This window comes from Corvus moneduloides, chromosome W (assembly GCF_009650955.1).
Source record: "Corvus moneduloides isolate bCorMon1 chromosome W, bCorMon1.pri, whole genome shotgun sequence".
Lineage (NCBI taxonomy): Eukaryota > Metazoa > Chordata > Aves > Passeriformes > Corvidae > Corvus > Corvus moneduloides.
In genome coordinates this window covers 2,143,525-2,158,362 of record NC_045510.1, presented here as the reverse complement: position 1 = coordinate 2,158,362, position 14,838 = coordinate 2,143,525, and the positions used below count along the sequence as shown (strand labels likewise).

Sequence of the window (14,838 nt, the reverse complement as noted above, 5' to 3'; positions counted from 1 at the left end):
ATGAGCCAGACATGGTTAGGTGATAAATTTTACCTTTTATGTAGGGTCACTTCACGTGCACAACATGCCGAAAATGCACCAAAGATGCACACGGGACATAGAGCGAGTACAGTTTCATAAGTTTGGCAAATTAGCATAATTGACAATAACCCCCAATTAGAAACACAGGTGATGAGGTAATTCCCTCCCTTCCTCGCTACTAGGTCTACTTTGTTTATGAGAAAGTATCTCAACCTTGGTTCTCAGAAGATAGGGCCCTAGGAATGTGTTTTGTCTTTCTTTCTAACAGGATAGGAAACTTACTAGCTATGAATCTATATAGTTATACAATAATAGGCTACAGGGCTACAAATATATGAAGAATATATAAAAGCAAAAATCAGTTTGGCATCAACATCCAGAGGATGGTGGTCAATGGCTCAGAGTCCCAATGGACATCACTGACAAGTGGTGTCCCTCAGGGGTCTGTATTGGGACCAGTGCCATTTAATATCTTCATTAATGACACAGACAAAGGGATCAAGTGCACCCTCAGCAAATTTGCTGATGACACCAAGCTGAGTGGTGCAATTGACATACCTGAAGGACAGGATGCCATCCAGAGGGACCTGGACAAAATCAAGGAGGGGGCTGGGTTGGTTTTGCACAGCCTGGTTTTTGGTAGCAGGGGGGCCACAGAGGTGGCTTCTGTGAGAAGCTGCTAGAAGCTTCCACCATGTCCGGCAATCCCTGATGGCTCTGAAGATGGACATGCCTCTGGCCAAGCCTAGGAGAATTAGAGAGGTTTGCAACACCTCTGTGATAACATATTGTCTTGGTTTGAAAGACAGGTGTCTGCCAAGGAAGGCAGGAGTCTCCCTTGAAATGGAAGGAAAAAAATTGCAACCCCCTTCCATCCAAATTATTATAATTTTGAAATTAAGGGGCTTTCAGGCAAAGATATGAGGAATAGGAATAACAGTTCTTTACTATTATATATCTAGATGTGTATAACAAGGCAAACAAACAACAATAACTATGGCAGTAACAGCAAACAATCACAAACCCAGTGCCAGCCTTCTCGGCTGTCAGGCCCTTTCCCCTTTGGTGCAGTTACGGTTGCAGCCAGCAGGGGCGCTGGTGGCTCCCGGTGAGCAGGGCAGGTGCGATGGTCTCCCCGCGGCTGCAGGGGGCGCTCCGGAGCGAGCTCGGGGAGCACATGGCAATGGCGGCCTGGGGTCCCAGGAAGAGATGGAACAAAGGCTTCACAAACCCCCTGGGCAGCCGATCTCGGTGTCTGGCCAGACCCTCGGGACAGCAGGCTGGAACAGCAGGGACGAGCACAAATCCCGGGTGGCAGACAAGATGTATCAAACTCTGGAACTGCGGTGGAAAACCCCCAGAGGTCTGGGCAGGCAGGGTGTACAGGGCTACAGAGTAGCGAAGGCTTGAAGCAACGGCGGGGGCAGGGCAGCCTCAGCCCGGCTCCCAGAGAGGCAGGGAAGGCGGGCTTGGGAATCCCGGGGTTTCTCTGGTAGAAGGAAGGAAGGCAGCCGAAAAAGCAGAAGTCTTCAGTGCTGACGAATTCCTTCCAGCCTCCCTCTCCATCCAAACACCGCGGTCTCCCAGCTCACAAGCCCTGGTGAAAAAGAGTAGCCAGATGGACCCCTCCCCCTGTGGCCAGGTCTTTTGTTTTTTGTAAGCATCCAGTAATTTGTCCCCCTGGCAACATGTATGGGGAAAGTTCTTTAACAGAAAAAGAAAACAGAAGAGAAACTCCTAAAACCCCAACATATATTTAAGAACAAAATCAAAACTAAGGTGGGGGTGCAATTTGAATTTGAGCTTGAGAAGAGGAGGAGGTGAGAACATGTGAGGGAAACAACATGGAGACACCAAGGTCAGTGGAGAAGGAGGGGGAGGAGGTGCTCCAGACACTGGAGCCAAGATTCCTCTGCAGGCCATGGTGAAGACCATGGTGAAGCAGGCTGTTCCCCTGCAGCCCATGGGGGTCTACAGGGGATGCAGAGATCTATTACCGCAGGCCTGGGCCCTAGGGTATATCACCGTGTCCCGCAGCCATAGGGAGGAGGAGGAGAGATGATCCAGAAGGCAGGAATTGTGCAGCAAGATTGATTTATTTAATTATTTTACAAACTCTTTTATAGACGTTTTTCTTCATAGTCTAATTGGACAAAGGATCAGCCACCCCTTGGGGGTGACTGGCTAAAATCCTAAAACATCCATTGTCAAAATATTTTTCTACTATACCATAAACAAGACTTTTCAAGGTTGCAGGTGGCTTGGTTGTTTACATTCCCTGCTACCTCTTCTGCGTGAGAGAAAAGTTCCTCACGGACTTAGAAAATAGCAAGACAATCCTTGCTAGCAGCATTTTTGAATCTACAATTCCCCCTTTTTGTTTTATAAGATAACAACTCTACTATTAATCCTAAATAGAAATCTACCTCAGTTATTAATTCTAAATATGTCCTTAAGGCTTTGACTATCTGACTCCATAACAAGAAATTTAAAGTTCAGTCTCTGCTTGTGGAAGGACCATCCCAGTCTCTGCTTGTAGAAGGACCATCTGCCTGATGGTTGGCATCCTGGTCATCATCAGAAGAGTCATTAGGCTGATGATCTACATTCTGGTCACCATTTGGATGGTTGGTGTTCTGGTCATCATTTGGAGGTTGCCTGTTCTGCCTCTGATGCCGTAGGTCAGGGCGAACGCATTTTGAAGGTAGCCACTGTACTCCAGTATCTGTGGAAACGCAAGCATACCCACGACCCCAAATGATAAGCTCATGAGGGCCTTCCCACTGGTTAGTGAGTAAATTCCGTACCCAGACTTTTGCCCGGAGCAGTTGTGTCTCGCCTGCAGACTGCAATGAGAGAAAACGATTCAGAATAACAGGATTATTTGAATTTTGTGGTACCGTAAGGTGATTAATTGTATACAAAGCTTTTTCTAGTCGGCCTCAGTAACCAAATTCAAAGGTTCCTGTGAGAATCATTGAAAAGCCATAATAACAGCCCTTAATTCAACTAACTGAGCAGAGTCTGACTCGGATTGGTGTGTTAATCAACCACCTCAAAGGCAGTGTAGGATACTGTGCGCCCTTATGCACTGTGACCCCTGCTAAAAATTTGTCCCAATCCGTACGCCCCAAGTTGCCAACACATCCCGACCCCAAAGGTTAAGGGGAGTGGCAGCAACATAAGGCCTAATCATAGCTGGGTGCCCCTCTGAATCCTTCACCACCACAAGCCGTTCGCTTAAATAGCTCTGTGTGGTTCCTCCTACTCCTGCGATGGCCGATCCCACTGGGGCTAAAGGCCATGAGGGAGGCCATGCAGAGAAGGAGATGATAGTTACATCAGCACCCGTATCAATCAAACCTCGAAGCTGAATCAGGGGTGGACCAGGGTACATGTCATCTGTGGCCTTTGGTCAGAAATGTCTGCAGTCCAGAAGGCCTGTGGAAGTCCCGTAGATCCACTGCCGTTATCTTCGTGAGTTTGTTGTTCTCTCCTGGGGACACAAGACTTAAAAGGCACTAATTTAGCAAGGCAGGTCTTTTCAGGAATAGTTACAGGGGGTTTTTGCGTGGAGACCATAGCGCAAATCTGACCTTTAAAGTCAGCGTCAATAATTCCTGAGTGCACTAAGATTCCTTGATGGGCAACGTCAGGTTTTCCCACCAGCATTGCACTGGATCCCTGGGCTAAGTGTCCATATGCATCCAAGGGAACCTTATAAATACCGCTAGAGTCTAAGACGACTGCGGCTGCGGTGTGGACGTCGAACCCGTCTGATCCCTGGGTGCCATCTGATCCCTGCGTGCCGTCTCTAGGGTGGCTGAGTAGGCCTGTGCCTGTACCTGTGCCACTCTCTGGGGGAGTGACTGCATCGGAGAGCAATTCCCCCTCCTTGCACCCCAGCAGAAGTTTCCTGGCAACGGCCGACCATCGGCATGAGTCAGGGATCTACAATAGTCCAAGCAATGCCCTGGCCTGCTACACCTCTTGCACTGGGGGATCGGTGTGTTCTCTTTTTGGTTCGGCTTAGGCCACTTCTGTTTTTTCGCCTGTTTTGGTTGCTTTGGTTCACGACCAGAAGATGCGTGAACAGGCTGCAGGAATGCAGCCAAAGCAGACCTTCTCTGGTTCCCAGATCCCACCTTAGCGCAGGCTTCGACCATGTCTGTTACCTCCGGATCCCCTGGTAAGGCATCTATGATTTTTCTGCACTCCTCGTTTGCGTTATCTCTCACTAACTGCCTTAACAACAACTGTCTTAACCCGCCATCCTCAACCTGCATCTCGAGAGAAGCAGCGACTTTCTCTACAAAAGAGAGGAATGACTCTGATTTCCCTTGAACTATTTCAGTATATCGCTTTCTGGGTGCAGACAACTCTATGGTTTTCAACAGGGCCGCCATGCCGACCTGTTGAGCTTGCTGCAGGATTCTAGAGGACAAGGTGCCCTGTAGACTGGGATCAGAGAAGGGACCAGTCCCCATCAAAGCATCCATTCCTGCTGTCTGTCTAGGATCAGCAGCAGGGAGCTGCATATTTGCTAATGCAGCCTTGCCGGCCAGCTTTCTCCAGGTTTTCTCAAAAACTGTAAATTGTACAGGTTGAAATAGAATTTGACCTAAGTGTCTGATATCAAATGGAGCAAGTAAATCTTCATTTATCACCCTTATTATCTGCATAACCTCAGCAGAACCTAGCCCATATTGTGCCACCTTGGATTGGAGGTCCTGGGCAACCTTCCAAGCAATTACCTCATGCTTGTCATGCTCGCCAGAATCTGGGAGAACCTTTTACACTGGGAAAGCTTGGATCTCCCCTTTTGGGGAAGCACTACCATCCTGAACTTCTGGCACAGCCTGTGGATGGAGTGTAACAGCTCCCCGGTTACCCCCAGAATCCTCAGATCTATTTGGCATTCCAAGTGTTTCAAATAACCTCCAGTCACTCTCCTCCAATGCTCGCATCTTAACTGACTCTAAGAAGTGACTGTAGTGGGTCGGACGCACTGTTACCGTGCAGTCCTGAAAGGTCCAGGGGCGAGACCGGCGCAGCCTTTTCCTTCGCCGCGCGGCTACAGCCGCCTGACGACCTGGGGCCAGAACCTCATCTGCCTCACTGCCTGTCGATGAGTCATCAGGAAAAGGCAACTCTTAGGTGCTGGGAGTGAACAGAAATGGACGGAGAGGGGCACTTTGGCTAAGTTCGCTAGAGGCAGAACAGACAGCACAGACTGTAGCTGGCTGCGCTGCAGTTTGAACAGCAGTTTCTTTACGGGATGCTGTCTCGGCCAATCCCGACTGCACTGGTACCGAAGCTGACCACCGTCTATGGGGCTACGGCCGCGCCCGGCGCCGCGCTTGTCTCTTGCACAGCAGCCGCGTTCAGCACGGTCGCTGCCGAGATCGCTCCTGTTTCGCGCTCCCCGGCTGCGGTCGGCGCCACTGCCGGCCCGTGCTCCACAGCCACGCCCGGCGCCTTCACTGGCCCATGCTCCGCGGCCGCACTCGGCACCGCTGCCTCTGCCCGCCGCTCCGCAGCCGCCGTCGCTTCTGGGTTTTCCCGTTGCAGCGCTGCTTCTGGGTCCGCCGCCGGCCGCGCCGCTTCCTGGTTTGGAGCTGCGGCTCCCGTGGGCGGCGCGGGCGGTGTTGGCGGCGCGGGCGGTGTTGGCGGCGCGGGCTTGGCGCGCCCCACATGGCAGGGTGCCTCTGGCATGTGCTGCAGTAGCAAGCTGAACAGGTCCTCCATCCTTCGGGATAGGTTTGGTAACTCTGTCAGCAAAGGCAGATGCTGTATTAAAAGGTCGATGGCTCGGTTCTGCGACTGCGCAGAACAGTCCAGCGCCAAGGAGGGCAGCGGACCACACCCAGGCAGTCTCGGCGCAGGCACGCCCGGCGCTACGCCCGCTAAGAAGTTAGATCCAGGTGCATACGCAACCGAGCTAGGAGCTGCTCTGGGGGTCCAGTTTGCTAAGCTGCTAATTTGTGGCCCTGGATAAGCCGTGGCCGCCACCAAGCCAAGCGGTAAGGCAGGCTGTGCGCCATCCCTCTGCCCCGACCCCCCCGCCTCTGCCGGCGCGGGGTCCCTGGGGGTCACAGAGTCCTGCGATTGGGGAGGGTGAGGCGGAACAGGCTCTGCCTGTGGAGCCGGGGGGGGTTTTCCGAATCCACCATCATTTGCCCCGGAAGCACGGTCCGCGGGGTGCCCCCCGGACATTCCTTCGTCACTCATCACCGAAATAGGCGAGCCCGCTCTGCTGCTACAGTCAAGGTCTGTCAGCAGAATAAATAACGAATGCCAGGTTTTGTATAATTCTAACGCTGCTGGCTCCCCAGTCGGGAGCTCGTGTCGGACAGCACAGCCGAGTTCCTGCCATAAGGCAAAGTCCAGGGCAGTATCTCTGTCCACGGAAATCCCTTTTAAGGTAGCCCAGTCTAATAATTCCTGAACTGAGTTTTCAGGAATGGAGGTGTTCAATATGCTAAACACACCTTTCCAGACCAGTACCACAGCGTCGGTTTGTGAGCCGCTGTTCGCCATTTCTCAGTCCTGTCGGACTTCCCGGTCCCAGGGGGGAAGGGGATCAGCATGCCTCTAGAGGAATTCGGCTTGGCTTGAAGCATGCAGGACACGTCAGAGAGTGCAGATCACGTCGGGCAGCACCAAATATTACCGCAGGCCTGGGCCCGGGCCCTAGGGTATATCACCATGTCCCGCAGCCATAGGGAGGAGGAGGAGAGATGATCCAGCAGGCAGGAATTGTGCAGCAAGATTGATTGATTTAATTATTTTGCAAACTCTTTTATAGACTTTTTTCTTCATAGTCTAATTGGACAAAAGACCAGCCACCCCTTGGGGGTGATTGGCTAAAATCCTAAAACATCCATTGTCAAAATATTTTTCTACTATACCATAAACAAGACTTTTCAAGGTTGCAGGTGGCTTGGTAGTTTACATACTCTGCTACGTCTTCTGTGAGAGAGAAAAGTCTCTCACGGACTTAGAAAATAGCAAGAAAATCCTTGCTAGCAGCATTTTTGTATCTACAGAGATCCACCTACAGCCTGTGGGGGAGGTGCTCATGCCAGAGCAGGTAGATGCCTGGAGGAGGCTGTGATCCAGTGGGAGACGCAGTGGAGAGAGGGGGCCCCTGCTTCCAGGATGGAGGAGCCTGTCCTTGGAGGACTGCACGCGGTGGAAGAGTGACCCATGCTGCAGCAGTTTTTGGAGGACTGTTTGCCCATGGGAGGGACTCACGTTGCAGCAGTTTTGGGAGGACTGCTGCTTGTGAGAGCCGAACTACACTGGAGAAGTTCACGGAGAACTGTCTCCTGTGGGAGGGACCCCACGGTCTCACAGGGGAATGACTTCTCTCCCTGAGCGCAGTGGAACAAAACCTTTGGTGATGAACTGACCAACCCCCCACACCCTGTCTCCCGGCACTGTTGGTGGAAAGGAGGGAGGGATTGGGGGAAGAAAAAGTGGTTTTACGGGCTTATTTTACTTCTCAGTATCCTCCTCTGATTTTGTTAGCAATACATTCACTTTGTACCTTTAAGTTGAGCCTGTTTTGCCCTTGGAGTGTTTTCTCCTGGTCCTTATCTCAACTCATGAACTCTTTGTTAATTTTTTCCTCTCCTCTGCCCTGCTGTAGCAGGGGAGGGTGAGTGAGGAGATGTTCTCAGCTTGCTCAGTCATTCAGCTCACCGTTCTGTGCCTTAGAAAGCCCCGAGCTGCCTAGAGAGACGGCACGGGCAATCCAGCGACTCGATGGCTCTGACATGCAGCAAATGATAGCTGTAAAGCTAATGTCAATAGCAGAAGCAAAGAGGTAGAAATACAGTGTTGTAGTGGGGATTCCTACAACACGTATATACAGCGACGCCCATGGAAAATTATAAGGACCAATTCTTGGTAGATGTTTTCAGAGAGATGTTTATTTTCCATCCGCATGGCCGGCGACTGCTGAGGAACTGTAGCAATCACGGGACCAGAGGGTCCTTGCTGGGCAGGGGAACACAAAACAACCAATGGGGAACAAGGCTGACCAGAGAGTAGGGAAACCCCGTGCCTCCACCCCGGGGCCCCTCTCCCAGGACCCCACGCCAGGGGGGAGGAACCCCAACAATACAGCTCAAACTCTGTGCCTCAATCCTGTTTCTTTATTCCTCCTGGAGAGAGAGAGAGAGAGAAGCAGCTGTTTACAGAAGAGGGGCCAGAGCAAGAGGGGGCGGAGCCCGCTCTGGTCACCTTTTATTCGGGGGAAGGGAAAGGGGAGAGCTAGGGGTGGACCCGGGATAACCAGCCAATCGGACTGTTTTGGGGGAATCCGTGTTACTTTCAAGTTTTTACCTGTGCTCAGAACAAAGGGGATTCAGAACACATGGTTGAAACAAGTCTGGACTTGTCTGGCCAGTCCCGGGGCAGTGCTGCACCTCAGGCGCAGGCAGCAACAGGTGAGTGAGAGCGACTTCTGTGGGTGCCTGGCGTTTGGCCAGTGTCAAACCACGACAGGGTGGATTTGGTGTGGGGAGCTTTTTTCCTTTTCTTTCTGTTTAGTTTAGTTGGTTTTTGTGGTTCTCAGTGAAGATTGTATGTTGAATATGGTTTAAATGAAAATTCTTAAATATGTGATTCACAGAGGTGAAGGGTGGAATGGGTTAGTTTTGCACGGCCTGGTTTTGGTAGGGGGGCCACAGAGGTGGCTCCTACCATGGACGGCTCATTCGTGGTTTCCATAGTAACGAGTTTTGTTTTGGATAGAAACCGAAGCAGCTGTGGGTGGCAGGAAGGGGCCAGCATGGGCGAAGTGGGGCGCGCGGAACCTGTGCTGCTGGGAGTATCCCCGGGCGAGTGTGTCTCTGCCACATGTACAGTCTGTGATAATGGGGCTACCCTATCTGCCCCTCTCCTCTTTGCTACCCAAGGGGAGAAGGCAGGGTCCAGTTATGGGCCAGTTGCCTGGTCTGGCAGAATCAGTGTGCCTTTTGCAAGGCACATTGGGTCCAAAGAGGAAGAAGCCGCATTTCAGGCTCCCTTCAAACAGGCTATAAGCAAACAGTCCTGTTTTACCGAACACCTTAGAAGGGAAACTGAATCAAGATACTATAAGAGTTATTAGTGCCACAGGGGTAAGCGAGATGAGACCTTTCTTCCAACCTTTGAAATATGAATTGGAAAAACACTGGGTGATTCATCAGTTTCTCTATTTGCCAAATTCTCCTAAGAAGAATCTATTGAAATTTTGTAAAAGGAGGAGAATAGCAGATAACTTAAGAGGGTGTACTGTATTAAATTTTAAAAATACCTTCTCCTGCATTCCTGCGAATAAGAAAGGCCAAGAACTCTTTGCTGTTGAAGAATCCTGAAACAGGGAAAAGGAGCCAGCTCACAGAGATAGTCCTACCTGAGGACTTAAAGAACAGCCCAACTATATCCAGAAATCAGCTGGCAAAGTGTTCCGGTTTGGCCAAATTTAGAAATATATCCTCTGAGACAAGGCAGGTCACAACCACCCCTCCCCCCACCAGGTTCGGGAAAAATAAATTTTCCTCGAAGGAAAGTCAAGGAGATAAAAACAATTTATTTAACAAACACATGGGAAAAAGATGATAATGCTAAATAATGACATCTCTCTCTGTGGAGAAAAAAACCTGGGAAAGTGTTAGAGTCCTCCCTTTGGTCTCCTTGGAGCTGGGGCTTGGCCCAGGGCCAGGCCCTCTGTACTCAGTGGAAAGTCCTCCCGATGTGTTCTGATATTGAAGCAGTCCAGCAGAAAAGGGAGAAAATCTGAAATTCCAGGGAAGGAAAAGCAAAGTTCAACTCTCAGTCTCTCTCTGGAGAAAAGAAATTGAAAAAACTGGCCGAAAGCTGACTGGAAAACAGCAAGCCAGGTGCTTCCTCGCTCCCCTGCCGCAGCTGAAAACAAAGTTGCCATCTCTGTGTGACCTTGAAGAAGCTGCAAACTGCTTTGAAAAAGTTTTGCTCAGTTTTTCCTTCCCCCTCTCAGGCTCAGTTTAAGGGCATAGAAAGGCACAAAAATTAATTTCTGGGCATAGGACAGCAATATGGGATACACATCACAAAGTCACCCCAAGATGCGAAGGAACTGAAGAAGGCAGCAGCTAAGAATTGCTGCATTCGATCAGCAGCCACAAATTGCTGCATCTAACAGTTGCATCCACCTCACTGTAAATTTGTTCTGTGAACATGAACGACAAGTATCCCATGCCATGCTATGGGAACATGGTAATGTTATTCTGAAAACATTTGCCGTCAGTCCTGGTATATCTCTGTTCTCGACACTAACTGATAATATATCTGAGTATGACTGTTTACAGACCATTGAAGAGGCCTATTCCAGCAGACCAGACCTGAAGGACATGCCTTCAGAAGACCCAGATTGGGAGCTGTATACAGATGAGAGCAGCTTTGTGCAAGACAGCAAACAGGTTATGCAGTGGCAACCACAAACTAGATAATCGAGACAAAGGCCTTGCCATTGAATGTACCATCACAGAGAGCGGGACTGGTTATTGCTTTAACGAGAGCTCTAGAACTGAGCAGAGGAAAGAAGGTAAAAATATGGGCTAATTCTGAATATGCATTTAATGTTGTGTATGTCCATGGAGTCATCTGGAAGGAAAGAGGACTGCCAACTGTTCAAGGTAATGGAATCAAACCTGCTGAACAGATGCATGCACTGCTACAGAGTATTTGGGGGTCTAGAGAAGCAGCTTTTCTGCATTGCAAAGCTCATCAAAATGGGAAAACAACCGCCAAATCATTTTGAATCATTTTGCTGATTAAATAATAAAAGTGATATGCGGAAAAGACTCCACTACTGGAATAAGTAATAAACTAGGTATGTTTATTCCAGTGCTGGGACGCATGGGGGATAGCTCCTCCAAAGTCATGCGTGCCTACAGCTGCATTCAGCTTGGTATTTATCAGGTTACAAGTTCCATATTCATTAAGTTTCCCAATATGCCCATACATATTCATTACCTAGCCCCGCCTAGCCTCGCCTCATATTAAAATGAGCCCAAAAGTCATTTACATCCGCGTTGCGCTTGCACAGTGTTGTCTGGTGGTGGTGGGCAGAGGTCACTGAGATGGGGTAAGGGTCTTCCTCAGATGAAGTAAAGGTCTTCCTCATTCTGAACTTTTTACCTTGCTTCCCTGCGCATGGTCTTTATGTCCCTGGCCCAAGTCCAAACTTCAAGGCTGGTTTAAGTTAGTTTTAGGTTGAAAACAGGATCTTTGGTCAAGATTCCTTCCTTTTATCAATAGTCTTATATCTTCTCATCCAGCTTTGGTAGGCACAATAAGTGTTGAGCAAGCTGTATGCATTGCTTTTAACAAACAACTTCTTAGCAAATCATTTAACCTCTGCTTCCCCATCCCCCCTGATTCAGTCCCCGCTTTTCTATAGAGTTAGTAAATTCTTTTACTAATACATAAATTCTTTCTTTAATAATTTTATACGGTAAGCATCCCTTAATGCTTTTCCATGTGCATTTGACAAAGTAGTTAAAACTGATAACTTCTTTAGTACTCTATAGTTCCAAATAAGCAACATAATAGACAACAAAAGGCAAGCACTCACCAAAATTAATAAGACAATTATGGGGTGACAGAACTGTAGTGGTTTGGTCCAAAACAGTCATTACTGTTTACCTTCTGTGAGATAAGAATTAGGAGAAACACAAAGCAGGCACCAAACTTGAAAGAATATATAGAAGTTTATTAATAGACCTAAAAGAAAGGAAAAAAAAGATAAAATAAAATCATACCACACCTTCAGAACACTTGTCCTCCCCCCACCTTTCTCCCTTCTCCCACTGTAAAAAGACAACCCTTGAGATGTTCAGTCTGTTTACCACTTCCATAATAACCTTGTTCAGTTCATTTAGGAAGAGGAGTCTCTCTTGCTCATGCTATGGAGTCATCTCCACAAGAGATTCTCTCATGGCTTCAGTATCACGAGACAGCTGCCCGGGTTGGTTCTCTGCTCACATGTGAGTCCCTTCCCACGACTTGCAGCTTTTCCCACAACTGCTTTCGAGAGTCCAATCTTGAATTACTGGGGTACAATTTTAAGGTTGAGTCATTCAGAAACAAAAGTTCTTTTCACCCATCTTTGGGAGCATTTTCATCTCTGAGAATAGACGCCCTCCTCCTTTCCTGGGAGAAAAAAGCATCTTCATCTCTAAGACTATCTCTGGGAGTATCTCTAGGAACGGAGGTCTTCTCCTTCCAATTGGAGCAAGAGTCCTCCATCGCTTCCATCTCTCCCTGTTCAAATTTCTCTTCAAATCACAGCTGCTTCAGCATTTGCTTGTTTTAGCATAGGTGCTTTTGCTCACAAGTACAAGTTGAACGCTCCACCCCCCATGCTTTCATGAAATTACAACGGGTACTCTGATATATCATAGTCCATCACCACCATAGCTTTACAACAGAATTTCAGCTTTAAGCATCTTCTCTTTCTCCTCCCTCAGGTTTTCAGCTCTTCTCCGCACTAAAAGGGTTAATCTCACCTGGGTCTTTCAGCTGGAATTTCACTTATCGCTGTTGGTCACATGATCTTTGCCAGGCAGCAGGCAGCTTCAGCTGAATTCTTCAGCTGCACTGGAGAGGGGGAGGCCTCGCCGTCTGCACAGAGCAGGGCTGGGGGGGGGCTGCAGGTGGAACAGGGCTGCATGGCTCCAGGATGGCTGTGGTCCGGCCCGGCCGGACCTGAGCAGGTCCCGGCAGGGTCCGACAGGGCCCAGCAGGGCCGCTGGGCCCTGTATGGGCCCAGGCCAGTTACCAGTCCTCCGTCCAGGAGCAAGAGAGAGAGCTTCCCGGGGTTTGTCCATTCTTAAATGTGGACCACAGAGGCGGTCAAAATTCTAAGTGACTTGAAAAATTGTCCATATTCAAACTTGCCAGCTCATAGGTTCTGTCAGGTCATAGAGGAGCTGTAAGCACCCCTTTGCAAGAAAATCACTTCCAGGACTATGCTTGTTAACCCATGACAATAACGTATTTAGAATGCCAGTTGCGGTAGGTGACCACCCGAAAAGCACATCCCACCAGTTATGACTTGCGTCTTGTTTTGCTCTTTGAAGATTCTGCTTATTTCTTGTGTGTCATGATGGATGGTGACTACGGTCTTTTTCCCATTTTTTTTGATTTCTTCTAAAATCTCAATTATATCCTGATGTTTCACTAATTGCTATACTAATGTGAGGTCCATCCCAATAAGTGTGGGTAGCAATTTATGGTATATGGTGAGGTTAGACCTTATCAATTGATGAGACACAACCGGGACTAAATACGAAAAGTCACACCCAACAATCTTGGTAAAATTACAAATACAAAAATTCGAGTGATTCCTGGCAGCTACATTTATATTACTGTCATCTATCATCATAAAAGTGCACTTCCCTGCTGTGGGCAGCCAGAGCGGCTCGGCTCCCCCTCTCCAGTGCTGCCAAGATTCAGCTGAAGCTGCCCTGCAGAGATCATGTGACCAACAGCGATATGCGAAATTCCAGCTGCAAGGCCGACGTGAGATTAACCCTTTTAGTGCTATGATGAGCTGAAAACCTGAGGGAAGAGAAAGAGGAGATGCTTAAAGCTGAAATTCTGTTGTAAAGCTATGATATATCAGAGTATCCCGTTGTAATTTCATGAAGATATTGGGGGTGGAGCATTCAACTTGTGAGCAAAAGCACCTGCGCTGAGATAGGCAGATGCTGACGCAGCTGTACTTTCATGAGAAGTTTGAACAGGGAGAGATGGAAGCGATGAGGACTTTTGCTCCGAATGGAAAAGGAGAAAACCTCAGTTCCTAGAGATGCTCCCAGAGATAGTCCTAGAGATGAAGATGAGGAGGACCCTTTGCTCCCAGGGAAGGAGAAGGGCCTCTGTTCTTAGAGATGAAATGTTCCCAGAGATGGGTGAAGAGAACTTTTGTTTCTGAATGGCTCAACCTTAAAATTTTATCCCAGTAATTCAGGAGTGGACCCTCAAAAGCAGTTGGGGGAAAAGCTGCAAGTCGGGGGAAAGGACGCACATGTGAGCAGAGAGACTCCTCTTCCTAAATGGATTGAACAAGGTTATTATGGAAGTGGTAAACAGACTGAACATCTTAAGGGTTGTCTTTTTACATTGTCAGTGGGAGAAGGGAGAAAGGTGGGGGGGAGGACAAGCGTTCTGAAGGTGTGGTATGAGGTTTTTTGTTTTCCCCCCTTCTTTTAGGTCTATTAATAAACTTCTTTATATTCTTTCAAGTTTGGTGCCTGCTTTGTGTTTCTCCTAATTCTTATCTCACAGAAGGTAAACAGTAATGAGTATTTTGGACCAAACCACTACAGCACACACAGCCTTGACCAATATATACAAGTACAGTTTTCGGTGTAGTGTCTGGGTGGACCTCAAAGTGACAAATGCCTTGTTCTACATCAAGACATATGTCTTTAGCATCAAGTGTATTACTTTCACAGATAAACCCTTCTTGTTCCAGTGTGATGCAAGATTCTAAATTTACCGTTTGCCATTTTCCTTCTACCATCCGAGCCCATACTTTGTGTTCAGAGGGGTAAAAATCTGTCCCTTCATAGTTTAGTCCCAATGCAACAATAGGATGAATTTCATTAACTGTGGCATTCCGTATCATAAGCACAAATGCAGTAGCTATGTTCGTCATTGGGTCATAAGTGAAATTTACCAAGGTCCACCAGGATTGGAGCTTTCTTTCTAACTTAGTAGCATTATTCCAAACAGCTTCTCAGATTTCAATAGGGAAAATGCCTTAATTTCCTTCTC

General features: G+C 48.4%; 1 long non-coding RNA gene across 1 annotated transcript; it reads left to right on the top strand.

Moving 5' to 3' along the window:
• Positions 1–1,974: 1,974 nt before the first annotated feature.
• LOC116437434 lies at positions 1,975–7,171 on the top strand. Its single transcript, XR_004237298.1, has 3 exons — positions 1,975–1,990; positions 5,940–5,945; positions 7,071–7,171. It is a non-coding gene; the product is annotated as an uncharacterized LOC116437434 (long non-coding RNA).
• Positions 7,172–14,838: the final 7,667 nt, after the last annotated feature.